The 19,654-nt window shown below is 47.7% G+C and overlaps 1 pseudogene across 1 annotated transcript in view; it reads left to right on the top strand.

Moving 5' to 3' along the window:
- LOC144772286 (uncharacterized) overlaps positions 1-19,654 on the top strand; it is a 253,279-nt pseudogene that overhangs the window by 35,344 nt on the left and 198,281 nt on the right. The window lies entirely within an intron of this gene.

The raw sequence follows: 19,654 nt of genomic DNA, 5'->3' as shown, positions 1-19,654 counted from the left end.
CTCGATCCTACAGCTGATACGCTGAAAAATGCCAAACAATGGCATACCTAAATAGCGTGAGGCCAGGGAGGGTACTTGATGTGACCGTGGAGCTGAGCAGAATATGTGATGCTTGTAGCCAGTCCTGCTGCGGTCGCTCTTTCCACCTGTGAGGTCTAAAGGTGTGAAGAGGACCTTTCACTAACTCCATTCGGCAGCAGTACACCTCCATGTGGGTTTCAGCAGAGGAGGGGCCATTATCGAGTGGCCCGGCAGCAGAGAACTGCGCTGGTGACAGCCTAATTGGCACTGTAAAAGCTCATGGATGGATTGCACTGGCCTCCTGGGAAGTGGCACGGCCACCACCATCAGCTGGCCTACATTGATGTGCCCAGTTGATGATGAGAGGCAAAACACACAAGCCTATTGTGTCTAAGTAAGGTGTGGCGTAACAATTCCAGCATGCTCATTGAAAGCCCCAAATCATGGCGCATATCACAAAACCAGATTGTGAACTCAGCAGATTTGCATCTGTCCTCCCCCTGCACGTGCTAATGAGTATATTTACCTGCTTTACCTGACAGCGTAATAGCGCATTGTTGGGCCTGTGTCCACGGCGCTGGGGCTCGAATAGAAGGACCAGCTGTGGGCTGCAGGGATTATATCAGGCCTAGGAGAAAGCCAAATCGAACTGCTGAACTTGATGTTGCCAGACTCTTGGGTGTTCGGTTTAGCGCCAATATCAACTAGGAGACTCAAAGCCGGGTTATGGGTGGGTTGATTAAGTCCAACCCATTTATAAAGCCTTGATTAAGAACTAGTTGTAATTTAACATATCCGATAATTATCAGATGTGTTGAATACCTCAAGCTTCATTAAATTTCAGCAGGTCAAACCTACTGAAATTTAACAGTGGAAATATCCATGTTATTTACCGCACTATGTGGATTTTGGTGTTTTATGTTATGTTATGTTATGTTAAGATCATTTATTACGCGCACAGATGCTCCAGCAAAGGAGCGTCCTGGCGCCCGACAAGGTAGCAACACAACACAACACGGAAGGTATAAAGGAAAATCTAAAGGAACAAAAGAGTTTTAACAGCTCGACGAAAAGAGAGCAAATCCCCAAGGGCACGTGTCTCTAGGGGAAGGGAGTTCCACAAAACTGCGGCGCGTACTTGAAAAGAGCGACCGCCAGCACGGCTCCGCTTGAAACGGGGAACGACAGCAAGTTCTCGGTCCGAGGATCATAGAGAACGTACCGGAACATAGAGGGACAGGAGATTGGAAAGAATCAAGGCAGGGGAGCCCTTAAGGATCTTGTAAGCTACACAAAGAACCTTAAACTGGATCCTTTGCGCAATCGGTAGCCAATGCAGGGCCCGCAGAGTGTTGGTTGTGGGACAGAATCTAGGTAAGCCCACAACTGCTCTAGCCGCTGCGTTCTGTACGCGCTGCAGGCGGGTGATTTCGGCCCGGTTTAACCCTACCAAAAGGGAGCTGGCATAATCGAGCCGGGAGATCACAGTTGCCTGCACCACAAGTTGCCTGGTCGTGGCGTCAAAGAATTTTAATACGGGACGTAGTCCACGCAAGATGCCAAAGCAACAAGCCGCCGTACGCTTTGTATGGCAGACGAAGGTGAGAGTTGGGTCAAGCCACACCCCAAGGTTTTTGAGCTCAGCGACCGGGATTGGCGTAGAACCCAAATCCGAAGGCCACCACCTGTCTCCCCAGAGTTCCGTATGCTTGCCAAAGATCATAATTTCCGTCTTATTTGCGTTCAACTGGAGACAGTTGGAGGTCATCCAGCTGGCGACTGCCCGGAGTCCATTCTGGAATCTAGGGGCATCAACGTCAGCATCCCCGCTGAGTGTAACCGCTAACTGAGTATCGTCAGCATATGACACCATGGTCATACACCAGTGCTTGACAACCTCAGCCAGTGGTCTCACGTAAAGATTGAATAACGTGGGACTCAGCGAGGAGCCCTGCGGAACCCCAAGATCCAGAGGATGGAATTTGGACTGATGGGGCGGGACGGCCACGCAAAAAGATCGGTTGGCAAGGAAAGAACGGAACCACTGGAGTGCAGAGCCAGTAACGCCTGCTTCCTCCAAACGTTGCAGAAGGATCTGGTGGGAGACGGTGTTAAACACCAAAAACTGCATGTTATTCTCCACAAACTGTTCATATGTGTATTTATTGCACTCAATAGATGACGTACCCTGTGGCATCTTTATTTATCAGGTGTGCTAAATAGCACCTACACTCGTAATCAGGGCTTTAGAATATTAACACAGACTAACACATTCACCATCATAATGGCGTAGGTCTCCATGATCACGAATGGGCACCGGCTTAGTTGAACATTACAACCAGAATCTGAGGACCTGGGAGCCCTACTACTCACAAACCTGCTAGTCACACGAGAACATCTACCACACCCCTCGAAGATGAGGGATAGCAGAGTTTCATCTGATCTGACGCTGAGGTCAGTGGATACTCTGAAACCAAACATGGGTCACTGGCAATCCAAATTGTCCTACAAGCAAAAGGGTGTGATGAAACAGGAAAACACAGATGTGGGGGTGGAGGGTTACAGCCCTCGATGGCAAGCTGGACGCAGACGGTAATGAATCTCTTATACTAGACCTGAAAACTGTCCTGTCTGTAATAGATTGAAAACAATGACTCATGGACTGTGCACTTAGACCCACTAAAGGAGAGAATGGCTAAACAGGCAGAGAGCATTGAGATGGTGGAATGAGGGATAACTGACTGGGAGGGCCAAGTGGCGGTACATGACATCCAACAAACCAACCGTACTAAAGAACTGGCTGAAATCAAAACTAAAAACTAAGATTTGGAAGTCTGCACAAGAAGAAGCAACCTACTGGCACTGTTCATCCCCAAAACCATGACTACGGCCAAAATTTAAAATTTGGTGGAGATGATACTTGCAGAATTATTAATCAAATCTCCTTTTTTTAAGAGGTCTTATTGTGGAACATACGCATCGAGCGCTTATGCAGCACCCGCCCACTGGCGCTCCATGTGTCATTATTGTGCGCTTAAACTATAGAGGCAGGGACACTGCACTTCATATGGCCCAAGTCGGAAGGATCTCCTATGCCAGAACTACCCAGAATTGTTGTTTACTGACTTCACACTTTCCTCAGGTCCTAATATGTACGATTGCAACTGTGTGTATGATCACATGTGGCAGAGACAATGGGATAGTTTTGATATAATGTTGAGGTTCAATCATTTGTTAGCTGTTGTTGGAAGCCGGAGTCCCCGTCCCACATCACTGTCACCAAATGCGAGACCCAGGACTCCTCACTCAACGTTAGGGCAAGAAAGGACACCGTTTGAGATAGCGCTGCTCACTCTAGTAGCTTGACTCGAGCAGCCAGGCCTATCTCCAAGGCACAAGTGTACAGTCTGTGCAACTTCGCTCACAGCAACGCACTTGTGACACCACAAATGGACTCCACACAAGTTTGATAAAACGAGTATAAACTTTATATAAAAAGATATATAATCAGACCACACGATACAAAAGCCAACATATAATAATGGGTAATATTTGTTCCGGTTGGCTGGTAGGTTCAAATCCCAACCACCGCTTTCCAAACGCTATGCTGGTCGTAACACTATAATCACACACTTTGCAATGGACAAACAATAGTGCTCTACAATCCTGTGCTGAGCAAAGGAGAAATAATACAATGCTTAACGATACAGCCTGGTACCTTGCAATGGGAGAAATAATGCAATGCGTACCGCTACAACCATGTACTGTGCAATGAAGGAATAATGCTATGCAAAGCTACAATCATGTACTTCGCAATGAAGGAATAATGCAATGCGCACCGCTACAATCATGTACTTTGCAATTAAGGAATAATGCTATGCAAAGCTACAATCATGTACTTTGCAATGAAGGAATAATGCAATGCGGGCCGCTACAATCCTGTACTTGGCAATGGAGATATAATGCAATACGTAGCCCTACAATTGTGTACTTAATTATGCAGAAATAATGTCAGGCATCATAAGACAGCCTGGGAGTTCGTTAGCAGCAATATTGGCAATGTGTATTACGGCAATCAGCCTCTTCCATAATGGTAGCCCCCCACACGTATCAACGATGACAGAAAGTACAGCTTCTTGATCCGGGCCCCAGTACTGCCACTCCTTTGGTCAGTACAGGCCCAATCTGAGCCGAAGCAAAGGCTCACGTCGCTAGCAAGAATGAGAGGCCAAAAGAGTGTCCCTCTGAGCCCGCCCAGGTAGTGATCCACGTTACCTGGGGGCACGACCCCACTCTCCTCTTCTCCGTCAGCGAACTGGGCCTTCCATGTAGAACTTTCTCAATGGGCCTCAGCGGCTCAGTCTGGCAGCTCAGCTCTTCCGGGGCTGCTGGTCCGGGCCGCGACTATACGAAAGGTCTTAAACGGCCACAGGGCACACATACTCCACGCCTCTGAGATTACGTTACTCCAGGTGCACATTCACCACCGCACCCTTTGGGTCTCCTCTGGCACAAAGCCACACACACAACGCTGATGGGACTTCACTTCGACTCCGAGTGCACGTTCACCAGGCACTCCTTCCTGCGGTCTCAGTTGGCACCAAGACACACACACCGTGTTGCAGAGATTCACTTTCTTCAGGTGCACACGATGATCAGCCGATCACCTCCACAGTCCCAGGATGCACCAAAGTACCCACACTGCTTCACTGAGATTTACTCCAACTCTGGAGCCCCGATATCCAGGCGCTCTTCACCAACGCCTTCAGCTACACCCCACCACGCTCAGTGTCCGAGCCTCACTTTTCTTCCGGTGCACTTGATGACAGGGCGCTCTTCACCATTGCCTCCGGTGCACCCCGACAAACACCCTGTGCGTCCGAGACTCTTTCCACTTCCGATGCACAAGCTGACCAGGCGATCTTCACCAGCGCGGGCAGTGCACCACAGCACACACCCTGCGAGTCTGAGTCTCACTTCACCTCCGATGCACACACCGACCAAGTGCTCTTCACCAACGCGTCCTGTGCACCACGACATGCACCCAGCGCATCGAAGTCTCACTCCTCTTGCGTGTTTCCAAGATCACATGGCAACCCTAACGAGGGTCTCAAGCTGCCATAACACGTGCCCATCGCGTCGCTTGAAACTTCTCCTGAAACTTTTATGTTCCTGTGTTTCCAAACAGGGAGCCAGCTCACCTTGGGGTTACAAAACACAGCACAAAGCACAGTCTTCTTCAAGCAGGGGGACGCAGCGCACACAGCACAGTCCCTACAGCCTCTTCCTTGGTTAAAACAGCAAACTGCAGACCAGCCCTAGATCACGAAGCAAGGGTTGGTCCTTCCCAGCAGTCTCTTCAGTTGTTCCTTCCTTAGAAGAGGTTCCTCTTGACCACGGAATGCGTCTAAGCCTTTTCAGTCGCAATCCATTTCAATTCCAACGTTCAGGGGTCCCAGCTCTCATAGTTATACTCCTAAATGTCTTTGAAGTTCGATGTGCTCAGAGGTCCCTAACCCCTGCCTAAATCAGTTCTGGGTATCTCCCACCCAGTGTCACCTTTCTCTCTTTGATACTGTGGATCTGGATCCTTAATCACTCAGCAGGAGACAAGTCAGTTGTTTCATAGCAGCAACCCAGGCCTCTTCACCTCCCGGGGCTTCTCCAGCACCTACTCTCCAGATGCTGGTCAGCCTGGTGCCATCTCTACCGCTCCCTGGGTCAAGACCTCCCCCCGCTCCTCTCGCCTCTCAGATCCAGAGATTCAATCCACATTCAGCAGAGACACACAGAAATGCTTAAAGCACAAAACTCAGCCACTTTCTAAAAGAGTGGTTTCTGAACGCACAGTGACAAAACCACTTTCATACAAAGATGTGTTATGACACTGGGAGTTCATACATACGAAACTTCACCTCTCCATTTTAAACATATTGGAAGCTAGGCTACCAAACACAATACCCAGCCTCCCCATTCTGTCCTATGGGTAGGATGGCCTTTCACCAGTGAAAAGGAAATGGAGTGCGTTTCACTGTCAGGACGTAGCACACACCTTAGTATATGTCCTGCCTTTTACTTACACTGCACACTGCCCAGGGGTTACCTGGGACCTACCACAGGGGTGCCCACTGTGTACGCAAAAGGGAAAGTAAGGCCTGACAAGTGGTTGCACTTATCAGGACAACATGCTAACTTAGCAAACTGCGCGCAGGCCCTACAGTGCAGACCTGAGTTCCCTTCTCCGCGCACCTTTGCATTACTTACCCTGGCACACGAGTGCACATCACTAGGGACTTTACTAGAAAGGCAAACAGACCAATCATGGCCAACCAATTACCATTACTCTTTATACAAGGAACACTTGTACTTTGAAACTGATCAGCAGTGGCAAAGTACCCAAAGCATCTAAATTGGCAACTCTATGTTAGGAACACGGTTTAGGCAGAAATCAAAAAGTTTAGGGAACTTTAGCCCAAAAGGCGAAGTCCTACAGTTGTTTGCTATCCACCTAGATCGACTACTGGTTTGCAGAAAAGGGCATAGAATGCAGTAACAGGAGCCCCCAAGGCCTACACACCTTTTATTTGTTTCATATGGGTTTCTTGGGTAATTGAGATAGTTCACCAACCAATTGGAGGTGGTGTGGGTGGGTGGGTGGAGGGATGATTTGGGCATTTTAAAGCTTTATTCACTAAACTGAACATGCCATAGCAGATTGCAAAGTATGCACTCGACCGATATGAGATTACAACACTCTTACATGGTATACATACTCACCCGCCAATGAAAGTGCAGTGTATAAAACAGTCCCTTACAACCTGTATAAAGTTCCTATCATGAAATGTAAAGGTGCTTATCTGATAGAGACTTCTAGCTGCAGATTCGTTACATTAGAAAAGTCCCTAGGCGTCAGACTGAACCCGGAACCTTTTCAAGCAATACCTCTGAATATCGTTAGCGGTGTTGATTTACTCTGCATCAGCTGGACTGTGCAGTGCCTGTATAGGTGCCACCCTAGCACGATGGTCTCCATTCTTTTCTTTCCGTAAACTCACTCCAAAGCTCAGATCCGGAGTGAGTTATGACCGTCCACTTTTAGAAATTTTTTTGCATTATTTTGACACATTTTTGTTTTGAGTCTTTGTCTCCAATTGTGTATATTGATGTCCCACAAAAAACTGGTGTTTAAGCCCTGTGGTCTGTCTGTGACCCCCTTCCTCCCCACCACCACCCTCCCAACTGATCTACCTTTGGTGCTTTGATCGGACCTCGGCTTGTAAGGACAGCCACCCATGAACCGTAAGGTGATGAGGGAGTCTTCCTTGAAGCTTAAAACTCCTAGTCACTTGACACAAGTCCCCACTATGACGTTCCCAATCTTGAGGAAGGTCCCGGGACCATTTACGGAGCCATTCCAGGCACTCATAATGGCTCTCCAAGTCCTGGAATTGCCCTTTGACTTCACCAAGCTGGTCCAAATCTTCAGACGAGGTGCTGGAAAGATATCACTCTAGACCCAACACCTACACAGAGCCTGCATCAGGGTCCTGTCCACATCTCACTCAGTTTCCCGGAGTCAGAGCGCCTCCTCCCAGCTACAAGATTTTTGAGGCCATGCACCTTTTTTTGGGGAAGGACACCCCTCTGGAGCAGTTTTGGTGCCTAGATCCGGAACGACTCCTATCATTAGACCACGACAATGCTCTGGTGTCCGTTCCAGTGTCGTTCCCGGCTGCACTGACCAGATAATCATAACCGATACAGAGCTGGATGTAGACTCCGTTACCGGCCAGTGATTAACCTCCTGAGTCTGAACCAGGCCCTGCATTGTTTGCCAGGCATGGGAAGGAGTATTATTGGGGAGCATCTGAGGATCCTTATGCTTACACCAACCCCCTTGATGAGGCCGGAGATAACTGGTATGACGAACTGGCGGATGCCAGTGGTCTGGAGGCCCCTGCAGAAACAGGCCTAGTCTCTCCTCCTATTGTGGGTATGGAGAAAGGGGCTTCCTTTGCAATTGTGGAGAGAGGGTGGCTGATATCCTGGACCTGTGCTGCCCTCTGATGGAGGTGCTTTAACTGGGAATTAACCGCTCAGACCCTCTCCTCCCAGGTCGACTAGCTTTTCGGGGGATGCTCAAGTATCCCTTATTGACATGCTCTTTGATGGTATCTGGCTCTTAGACATAAAAAGGAAAATTCAGCACTGCAGCACTTTAAGGACAGCTGGGCCACTGCCAGTCCATGAGCCTCTCCATGCCCCACACCAATCCCATTCAGTGCTTTTCGCCACTTTTGTGGCTACGGTAGGGGTTACCAACTATGTCATTCCTGCCGAGCTACCAAGGCCAAGAGGCTCTCCCGTTCTTTTGTGGAAACACTGCCAAGAGTCTACCCAGTCCATCACCAACCGCCCCAAGCAGCCGCAGCCTCCAAACTACTTGAGTTTGCCCTCGTACTATTATGGGCACACAGTTGGTGTCAGCATCCGGCCTCACCTGCTTGACTGGAAGTCTATAACATCGGACAAGTGGGTACTTCAGATTGTTCAGCGGGGTTACTCTATCGCCTTTTAACAAAACCAGCCAACAATGCCGCCATCTTTGGACCGACTGACAGAGGACCAGATCTACCTGCTCCTTCAAGAAGGTCAGGATCTTTTGGACAAAAGAGCCATCATGAGGGTGCCGGAATCAGAAGTATGTCATTGTTTCTGTTCCAGCTACTTTCTGGTGCCCAAGAAGGATGGAAGCCTCCACCCTAATTTAGAGTTGTGCCCATTTCGGAATGCACACATTAGGTCAGGTTCGGTCCGCCCTGGACCCTGAAGACTAGATGGTAGTTCAGGTCTTGCAGGACACCTACTTCCACATTCCCGTCCTGCCTGCTCAGGCACTATCTGCTGTTTACGGTGGGGCACGAGCATTATCCTTTCTCTGTGCTCCATTTTGGCCTAGTGAGTGCTCCTCTGGTTCTCATGAAGGTGATGTTGGGACTTCAAAACACATGCGTAAGTCAAGGGTTCCAGTCTTTCCCTATTTCAAGGACTTGCAATTGAAGGTGGGCTCACCCCAGGCAGTTGCCTCCAACTGCCAGACTACGACAAACCTGCATTTGCAGGGGTTCACTCTAAATGTGCTGATGTTGCACCAGACTCCCTCTCAGATGCCCCTTTTAATCGGAGTTGTTCTGAATACAATGCAGTTTTAGGCCTTGTAAGAAATCGAGGTTTCAGATTGGCATATACACCCTCCAAGCAGGAGCCAGAATCCTAGTCTGGGTATGTCAGATACTCAGCAAAAATGAATCTGTGCTCACACTCTATTAACTTGGCACAGAGCAGGCAGGCTTAACTTGAGGGGCAATGTGTAAAGTTTTTGGCCGTAATTCAGTGAAAACGCCACAAAAAGACTTAAGCAGTTTAGGAAAATAGACAATATTTCTCTGAGTAAAACAAGACCAAACAGCAAAAATCCAATAAGTAGTACTTGAGATATGAATTTTTAAAGCTCAAACTGCAATATATTGCTTAAAAGCATAAAGTGCCAACTGGGGACACAGTGTGGGGACAGGCCCTACCTCTTTCAGGTGCAGCATGTCAGCACCTCCCCCTGCCCCAGGATGACCCATCAACCTGTAGATGGCTGCACAGTCACACCTACTCTTCCTTTGTGTGCGGCTGTCTAGAGGGAATGCAGGAAGCCAGCTATCTCCCACACCAGTGTATTCCAGATACAGGCAGAAGGCACCAAATAGTTTAAGTAAGAAAAGGCTAATTTGCTGAAAGTGGCATTTTCAGAACTGCAATACAAAAATAAACTTCATCATCAGTTGTGTTTTTAAATTTTGAGCCAAGAGACCCCAATTTTGTTTTTCCTATCTTGTTCCACTTGTAAACTGCACTTCTCAAATGTTATAAGGCAGTCCCAATGTTATCCTATGGGAGAGATAGGCCTTGCAGTACTGAAAATGAATTTAGGAGTATTTCACTACCAGCACATTTCAAACTTAAAGTACATGTCCGTCTATTTAAATACGGAGGGGCCGATTTACAGAACTAACTTAAGACAAAATCCTAAACTTACTACTTTTAGCCATAGATTATTCAGGCAGCCATAGAACACAAGTAAAAGTTATTTCAATTTATATTTCTGTTCAAAGTATGCATGGACAAGTACTAACAAAACAGCTTTAGGTGACTGCTTATTTTTGTACCGCCTGGGACATCAAAATAATGAGCTGGCAACCCTAATCACAAGACTGGGAGTTGTTGCAGGATCACCACATTATTTATTTCCTCCACCCTGATCCTTGGTTACTGCCATATTAGCAATAGTTTAACACATTTAAAACCCTACGCTGCCCTCAATAACATTCTGAGTTACTTCAAGTGTCTGGGAGTGCACCTTGCATTCAGACAACTCGCTTCGTATTCTCGCCCTTCACTTCACGCTCATCCTGCACTCACACTGATCCCCATGCATTCACACCATTCACCCACTTACCCTGAACTCACAGTGATCACTCTGTACTCACAATGCACTTGCACTGTTCACCCTGTACCTCACCCTGCAATCTCTCGAGCACACTACTCAACCTGCGCTCAAGTGACACTTCACTCATCTGTCGCCCTCACTGCTCAGTCTGCAATCTCACTCAAATAAGCCCACCACTAACCATACATTCATTTGTCCCACTCTGCACTTATATCTACACCCAAATTCATATGGTCACCTCGCTCACCCTGCAGTCACTCCTCTTACCCTACTCGCACACTGTTGCATGGCTCACTGTGCACTCACTTGAGCACTCCTGCCATCCACAAAGCACAGAGGATTAATGTGCCTGCTCCATAGAATGTGTACCATGCAGATCACCGAACTGAGTGTGAGTAAACAATGAGTAGAGCTATAACAAAATAAAGAGAGATGAGGTGCATCGTTGGTGAGTGGTAGTGAGGGAATTCATGGAGAAGGAGGAAATGTGGGAGGGGCACCAAAAAAGACTGTTGCACTGTGTGCAACAAGTGCTTGGGCCAGCCCTGGCTGGGAGTGTTATCCCCCACCAGAAGTTCGGGTCTAGTTGCGCCTCTGTACACGAGTATGGGCATGTTATGCCCCATCAAAGTTTGCGTCCTAAATTACAAAAGGACACATTTACATGCACTGCAATCCAGCCTTCCAGGGTGCCCCTTGATAAAGAAAGCTCTGTTTTCGCCCTGACGGCCTGGAATAATTACCAAACAGATTCTTGTAAATACCGTTTTGTTTCATTTCTTTTTAATGTTATTGATGGAAGGAGTCTATTACTATTTGCAGAGAAATGTGTTTGTTTCAAGCAACAACCATAAAAAAGTTTATTTTAGATCCAAGCGGGTCCTCACATATGAGATTTTGGAGGATATCACAGATACAATACGCTGTAAAATTAGTGGGCTGCTGCTTTGTTACAACAGTGAAAACACACTTCACTATCTATGAATATTAGTTGTAAATGCTTTTAGAATTTCAACCATAGTGCCTGTGCACTGTTAGTAGCCTGGCTAAAGAGGCTATGGCAGAGCTGAAAGTAAATCATTTAGACTCAAAGTTGTACTGAACAGGGGCCCCCAAAATAGTTTTGGCCCAGGGCACCCAAAATCCTTAACATGTCCCTGTCCCCACAAAGTCTGTCAGACAACATTGCTCTGAAGTAAAATAGACCACATCATTCAATTGTTATTAGTTCTATTTTTTTTAAACATAAGCCAGACGTGTCCTTAACCCCAACTGCTGCAGGCAAGCAACTTATCATACTACTAAGGAATTCTCAATTAGGTGTTCGTTCAATGCCCTCTCTCTGGACTTTCAACTTTGTCTTCGGGTTCAACCATTACAGGTTGGTGGGCAATTATCCTAATATAATGCTGCCTAAAACGGTTGTAAATGATTTCTAGAGAAGATTTGTTTCTCGTGTACCAGCTCTGAGCTGTCTTCCTTACAGTCCCTTTTTTGGCTGAAAATGTCTCCAGAATTTTCAGCTTTGAGAGAAACTGCTATAAAAACTCTCTTGCCATTCAGCTTGTCCTATTTATGTGAGATTGGGTTTTCAGCACTTGCGGTATTAAAGACATGGGGCAGATTTACTTTTCATGACATACTGGTGGGCAGGGGGCTTCTCCATATTTACAAGGATGGGAAAAGCCACCCTGCGTGACTTTTCCGCTCCTTGTAAATATGGCCCCTTCACACGCAGCACTTTGTGTTGAAGGGTTGTTCCATGGGTATTGCTGTGGGTGTTCTCATGCATCACCCATGGAACAAGACACATCTCCAGATTTACGAGGAATCGTAAATCTGGAAATGTGTCCGAATGCTACGCAACCCTAGAGGTGGCTTAAGGAGGCGCAACGAGGGGAAATGTTTACATTTTGCCTCGTTTTTCCCTCTTTCAATACGTGCTGCATTCTACAGCATGCATTGAAAGAGGGAAATGCCGAAAGGTGCCCCTTCCTGCACAAAAACAATCTCCCCAACGACGTAGGCATTGTTGCAACCATGGTGCAAGGATGCCTACGCCAGCGCATGTTTGCAGTTTGCGTGCCAGCGCAGGGGGAAGCACACAGATGCGTCATATTCTTGTAAATATGTTGCATCCCTGTGCTTCGGAAGCGTGGCAGCGTGGCGCAGCCAATGTGCTTGCGGAGCCACGCTGCCCCTGGATGTGGAGCACACCCTCAGGATGGCAGTAGCAAAAATCCATCCACATATTGAGCGTCTGTGGCGAAAAACAGGCACACCCCTCACATTTATGTTGGTGGTGGTATCAATCAATGTCATGTGTAAAACAAAGCATCCTAGTCAAAACAATTTGCGCACATTTTATCTAGATAAATGGTGGTCTGAGCTATATAATAATCTGTCACCCAGCACACCCACTCTCAAACCTGCACTTAAATAAACAATCTTATTATGTTGGACATTATATGCTGGATATGGCCCAGGATATGCGTGTGGCGGTAAATTATGCAGTGTACCAGATTCCAGAAATTTCTGCCAGGTGTTGTAGGGGCCCAACAGCTAAAACAATTGAGCTGGGGAGCTCAACCTACAAAAGTGTGAAGACCTCTGCAGTAAGGCCATGTCCTTGCGCCTGCTGACAACGCCCGCTCTGAGAGTGCCTCCTAAATGAACCGTGTTGTACTGCAACAGCTCCATAGCACCCTGCACTCATACATTCCCACCTAATCCCCTCACTCCAGAGGTCTTTTCCCCCACTAACACTCATCACATGCGACACTAATGGACATCGACTCCTCTCGAGGCTGTATCTCGCGTACCTGGCCTTGAAACCTGATTCCACCAGGCACCTTAGGGAGCCTGGAGTACTGACCTGGGCTATCTACCTTCTGACAAAAATTGGTATCAGTGTTGCTTCCAAATAAAACTCATCTCTGTCAACCATAAACATAAGCTTCTACACTTTAAGTTCCTGCATCGTGCATACGTCATCCCCACAGATATTGCATGGTTTGTTCCCACATGCTCCAACCACTGTCCCAAATGCCACGCCCCAGACACCAACTTTGCACATTTAATCTGGTTGTGCCCCCACATAGGCTGATACTGGGCCACTATCGTCTCCCTCATCTCCACAATGACAGAACCCACTTTGTCACTACTACTTGATAAACTGGAGCTTGCTTTACATTGGGACACATACTCTTCATGGCTCAAAAGCAAGACACACTGTGGCAAAATTAGTAAAGACTATGCACAGCTGCAGCCTCTTACTTCTAGGCCTGAGGATGCTTGGCAACCTTTGAGAGCTGGACAGCTTGTACCCTTTGAAAGTGGTGGGGCGAGTGAAGTGCCCCACCACTTCACAAAAAAACAAAATAAACCCCCCTTCCTCCAAAAGCTCATAATCAAATACCTACGGCCTCCAAAACCCCCAAATAACCCCCGCCCCAAAGTTCAAATAAACTACACTAGAATAAAAGTTTCAATAAATAAAATAAATAGTACTTGTCCGCGGAGGCACACCCTCCTCGGTGTTCCACTTCTGAATCTGCAATTGAGTTCCTCTAACCAATCCAGACAACTATTCAAATGAGATAGTGCTGGCTTCGCTCACTAATGACCAGAGTGAATAGTTAGTATGTCCCAAATCGGAAGAAGAAATAATCACCATAGTCTGTAGCATGGCGAGCTGTAAAGCCTCTGGCAGCGATGGTTTGCAGGTTGACTTCTGCAAAGTGTTAGCAACACTTATATCCCATCACTTTACTAATGTTTGCCTAGAAGCATTCGAAAGAGGTTATTTTCCTAATAAACACCAACAATAAAATCCTGGCAAAATTATTTCCAGCCACTTGCTCTCACTCATGGCCAGTATTGTACTGCTGAAACAGTCGGGTTTCGTACTGGGGTTTTCCGCCACTTTTAAAATGTGTACTGTTTTTACTCTTCTACACCAAGTAAATGCACAGACATGCACCGCTGCAGTGCTGTTAGATGGTGTCAAAGCATTTGACTCTCTAGAATGGCCATACTTATTTCAAACCCAGTCCACCTGGCATGAGTTGACCATCACCTGGGTTAGACTACTACAGCGGTTCCCAGGGGTTCCCCCGGTCTCGAGCACCTACCCGAGCCTTCTCTCATAATTGAAGCCATTGGGATCGGCTGCTGGATAAAGAAACGCCCATGCACCCTTACAGCACACAAGAGCTGTGAATGACAGCGCTAGGGTGGCGGGACTAAAATAAAATCAGGCCAATCACCATTCAGGCTTAGATGCAAGCTGAAGGTTGAGCAGCCTTATTTTTTATTTTTTTTGTTTAAATCTTTTTATTAATTTTGTTTTCGTAGTTTCATACGACATACTCAGTGCGTCGGCGCCCTGTGGGGCAACAACAAGGTAAACAGTTTAGCATACAATCCGTTTATTAATAGAAAAGCTGTCAGATGAGTTATTGGTAATAGTTCCTGGAGGATTGTCCTTGCAATGACTGCAGCATTATCGTGTCAGGCATTACGATGGACCACCTCATATCCCTCTTGGCTGTGGTGCAACATTTAGTCAACCTGTGGGCATAGGGTACAACAAAATGAGGGCAAAGGAACCAAAGGAGGGATGCGATAGTTGCCTGAAACCCCCTGCTATATGTGCTATAAAAAAGGGGGGGGGGAACAGCCATGCCAGAGCCGGCCGACAGAAACTCCATGAAGTGAAATCATGTTAGTATGTGAGGCCAGTTCTTTGCGTGTATTACCAATTGCTAAGCGCTGGGCTCCTCATCTTGCTCCCTGCCTTGGGGCACCTCCTCCATGACATTATCCATGCCATGAAAACATGACACCATAGCATCCCAGTGGTGTGCCAACGGGACCTTACGGATCCCAAGCAAGTCACCCTGGCGTAATGCAACCCCCTCCGCCCTGGCCCAATTAAGTAAGGAGAGTCACCAGGCTATGGCGTGAGGAGCCATTGGGGACTTCCACCCTCTGGCGATTAGGCATATAGCCACTATAAACCCCAGATCAAGGAACCGGGTGGCTGCTCTGCAATTCTTACTCCTACTAAACTAATGCAGTATGTGTGTCTCCCAGAGATGGGGGATGGCTCAGGAGGTGCAGGTAGCTACTGTAGACGTCACATTGGCCCAATATTCACGCAAGTCAGGGCAATGCCACAACATATGTAGTGTGTTTGCGTTCACTAAGCAGCACCTAGGGCAAGCCAGCATCTGATCTGGCAAAATACATATTGATTTTGGCTGGGCCAAGGTATGCCCGGTGCAATATAAAAAATTGGTTTGTTTAAAGCGCTGATTGCGTGGAATCCGTGTCAGTCCTCCCCGAATAGCCAACCATTCCCTGTCTGGAATTTCTTTCCCCAGAGCCTCCTCCCAATGTTGCTTCGGGAAGGTCAAGTCAATTTTTGTGGCTGGCGGAGTGAGGACGCGAACCAGCGAGTCAAGTGCCCCATATTTCCCATCACATGTAGGTACTGTATCGTATGGTGCATGGGCGGTTCCTGAATAACACTACCCCACCTAGAAGCCAGCAAGGCTATAATCGCTCAATGTAATAAGAACTGCCCCGGGTACATGCTCTCCTGGAATGGAATGAGGGAGCCATCCCGGTTAAGGTCCCCCCAGTTCGTGAATACCTTCTGTGTCCCTGTGATGCAATTCAGTTGCTGTGGATTATAGGTCACCTTGTGGGATACCCAATAATGGGATGGCGGGGGGAATATGGTATGAGAGCCCTGGTGAGGAATAGGCTCCTACGGAAACACTTGAAAGCTATATAGTGGGTAGAAGCACATCTATGGGCCTAGGCTTTGTTCATGGGTGAAAGATTTGTAGTAATGTTTGGTGCAGGATTGGAGGTTGCAGTGAGGCCGTGTCTACCAGATACTGGGATGATAGCCATTGGGCAATCCACTGGAGCTGAGAGTCCAAGTAACAGTATTCAAAGTTAGGCACTGCTACCCCACCCTGGTCTGTGGATAAATAATGTTTCTCTATAGATACTCGGTGGCTGGACGTTCCCCATATAAAGACCCTTATTATCCCTTCCCATTTGCGAAAGAAGGGCGGGGAAATGATAATAGGTAGGGTAGTGAAATAGTAGAGGAGACGAGGGAGAGCTACCATTTTTACAAGGGCTACCCTGCCCGAGATTGCCAGTGGGAGGGGCTTCCAAAAGTTTATTTGTGATTAGATAGCTGTAGCAGTTCTGACTATGTTCCCTTCAAACAGATCCTTCCTAGTATTGTATATGCTCACACCTAGGTATCTATAGTGGTCAGTGCACCACGTCATACGCATACGTCCCATGGCATACCCCGGGTCAGGGGTTATCTGCAGAAACGGAGAAACAATAGATTTTGCTGCATTAACCTGCAGGCCCAAGCCTTGGCAAAGTGTGATAAGGGGGGAGATGTAGCCTTACGACTAGAGCAGTCGACCTCAAAGCCGGGGAACCGGGTTCGAGTCTCGGCGAGGACACTCAACATCCTGTGATTCTCTGCAAATCACTTAATCTCCCCGTGCCTAATAAAAATTAATGTGTCCATCTGTAAAGAACGGGTCTAGTTTGCTCTATATAAAATTCTAAAAATAATAATAATAATAAGGGCGGGATGTCGCGGAGATCTCGTACATACAGCAGTAAGTCGTCTGCATATAGCGAAATACCGTGCGACCTATCCCCCAGGGTAACTCCCATCTCCACTTGCGCGCAGATGTGCGCCGCCAGTTGTCCACTGGCAGCGCGAAAAGGAGAGGGGCAGCTGGCATCCCTGTATAGTTCCGCTCCTTACCTGGATGGGATCTGATAATTAGGGGCCCGTCCGAACCCTGACGGATGGACGCCTATACAGCACCTGAACCACACTGAGGAAATAAGGCCCTATACCGCATTGGGCTAGGGAGGCAAAAAGGAAATTCCAGTCAAGCTAATCAAATGCCAGGTCTAACACCAGGCAACCCAATTGAGGCCGTTTGAGGGGGTCGTAATCAGCTACCCAAAAGTACCAGCGGATGTTTAGAGCCGTGTTTTGTTGGGGGACGAACCCATTCTAATCAGGGTGAACCAAGGCTGGAACAACGTGCACCAGGTGATTAGCTAAAACTTTGACAAAACTTTTATAGTCTACGTTCAGTATCGCTATTGGTCTATATGATTCGGGGGAGTTTGGATCTTACCCGGCTTCAAAATGTAAATCACGTTAGCCGCGCACATCAAGGGAGGTAAAGCTAGGTGGTTAATTGCTGAGGCGTACAGGGAGTGCAGACGAGGCACCAGAGTCTCTGTGTATGTTTTAAAACATTCAGTGGGAAGCCCGTCTGGTCCCGGCGTCTTTCCAGATGCCAGGGACTGCAGTGCTTCCCGAATTTCATCTACTGTCAGAGGGGAGTTCAGAGCAAGGAAGTGGTCTAGCGTGAGTGTGGGGCGTTCCACAGTGGAGAGGAATGACTCAATGTGAGGGCTATTCGCAGTCAGCTGAGCCGAATATAACCCGGTGTAGTGCGCTGTCATTGCTGCATGAATGTGTCTCTGTGTACAGCTCCTATGGCCCAGTTCGTCCACTAGGAGCTGTATGGGGCATTGGGGGTGTTCTTGTCTAATTAGGTAAGCCAGCAGCTTGCCCGCCCTATCCTCTGTAGCGTGAGACTGAGCCGAATGCACCATGAAATTGTGACATCGTAGTTTTTCTAATATCGCTTCATGCTCAGCACGGGCGTCATCAAGTTTTATTGTATTTTTTTATTTTATTTTACAGTTTCTATTGCGCGAACTTGACTGAAATCAGGTATAAGAGCGCTTTACATAGCACCATTTGCATTACATGAGGACACATTCATTTTGTTAGGCACGGGGTGATTAAGTGATTTGCCCAGAATCAAAGGATTTGAGGTCGACCGCCCTAGCTGTTAGGCCAACTCCTTTCCCTTTTTGCCTATCAGGCCGATCGATGGCCTGTGCTTCCAACCGGAGTAATTGACGCTCAATAGTGGATAAGGATGCGTCAAGTTGTTCATGAATACTTCATATGTGCGCAAGGCAATGTCCCCTTGTCACCACTTTAAAAGCCTCCCATTCCGTCAATACCGAGTCCACAGAGTCTCAGTTAAGATCAAAGTATCCAATCACTGCAGACTCCAGAGAGCTCCTGAACTCCGGGTCCGCCAGCGCTGCCGTCTGTAGATGCCAAGCTAGAACCGGGGGCGCATCGGCCTCCCACTCCAAGTGCATCATTTGTGGATTGTGATCGGTGTGCGTCCGACCCAAATATTCTGTGGTCTGAATTAGGGGGGCTAGGGCCGCCGAGACCAGAATGCGGTCCAGCCACACATGCAGCATGTGAACAGGCGAGAAAAAGAAATACACCCTAGCGTGAGGGGGCGTTCGCGGAAGACATCTATCAATGACCAATGTCCCATCCAAGTACATTGGGACTGGCCGTTCGAAGAGGCTGTGGTTCTATTCAAAGGCAGAAAGGAATAATCAAGAGAAATGTCCAGCAGAGAGGTAAAATCCCCTCCCAGCAACCACGGAACCTCCCTCCATCTAGGGAGTAATGTCGTTAGGGTGCAAAGGAATTCTCCCTGGTCAGTGTTAGGGGAGTAAATGGAACCCAACAAAATAGGTTGGCCATTTAACCTACCCTTAAGGAACACATATCGTCCGGCGGGATCCACCACCACCTCATCCTCCTCCAATGGGACCCCGGCCTTTACCCAGATAAGTATCCCTCTGGCCATGGCTGAGTAGTTGGTGCTATAGATCTGACCCCGCCAGTGACGGCGCAGTCAAATAGCCTCTAACCCTGTTACATGTGTCTCTTGTAAAAGAGCAATGCTAACCGCCCTACGCTGTAGGTAAGCATATATGGCATACCGCCAGGCAGGTGTATGAAAGCCTTAACATTCCATGTTATTACATTTAGGTTAGTCATGGAGATGATGTAAATCTGTCGGTTTCCCTTCTTGGGGTAAACACCCTCGGGAAGGGTATCAGGGACGGCAGCAGTTCTCGAAGGCAGGGTGACTCTTCTACGGGAAAAATAAAATGTATGCATTCAAGAATACTGAAACATTATGAGAGCGAACCCCCAACAGGGAGGTCGACCCAAAC

Source organism: Lissotriton helveticus, chromosome 8 (assembly GCF_964261635.1).
Source record: "Lissotriton helveticus chromosome 8, aLisHel1.1, whole genome shotgun sequence".
Lineage (NCBI taxonomy): Eukaryota > Metazoa > Chordata > Amphibia > Caudata > Salamandridae > Lissotriton > Lissotriton helveticus.
This window is presented reverse-complemented; position numbering and strand designations above follow the sequence as displayed.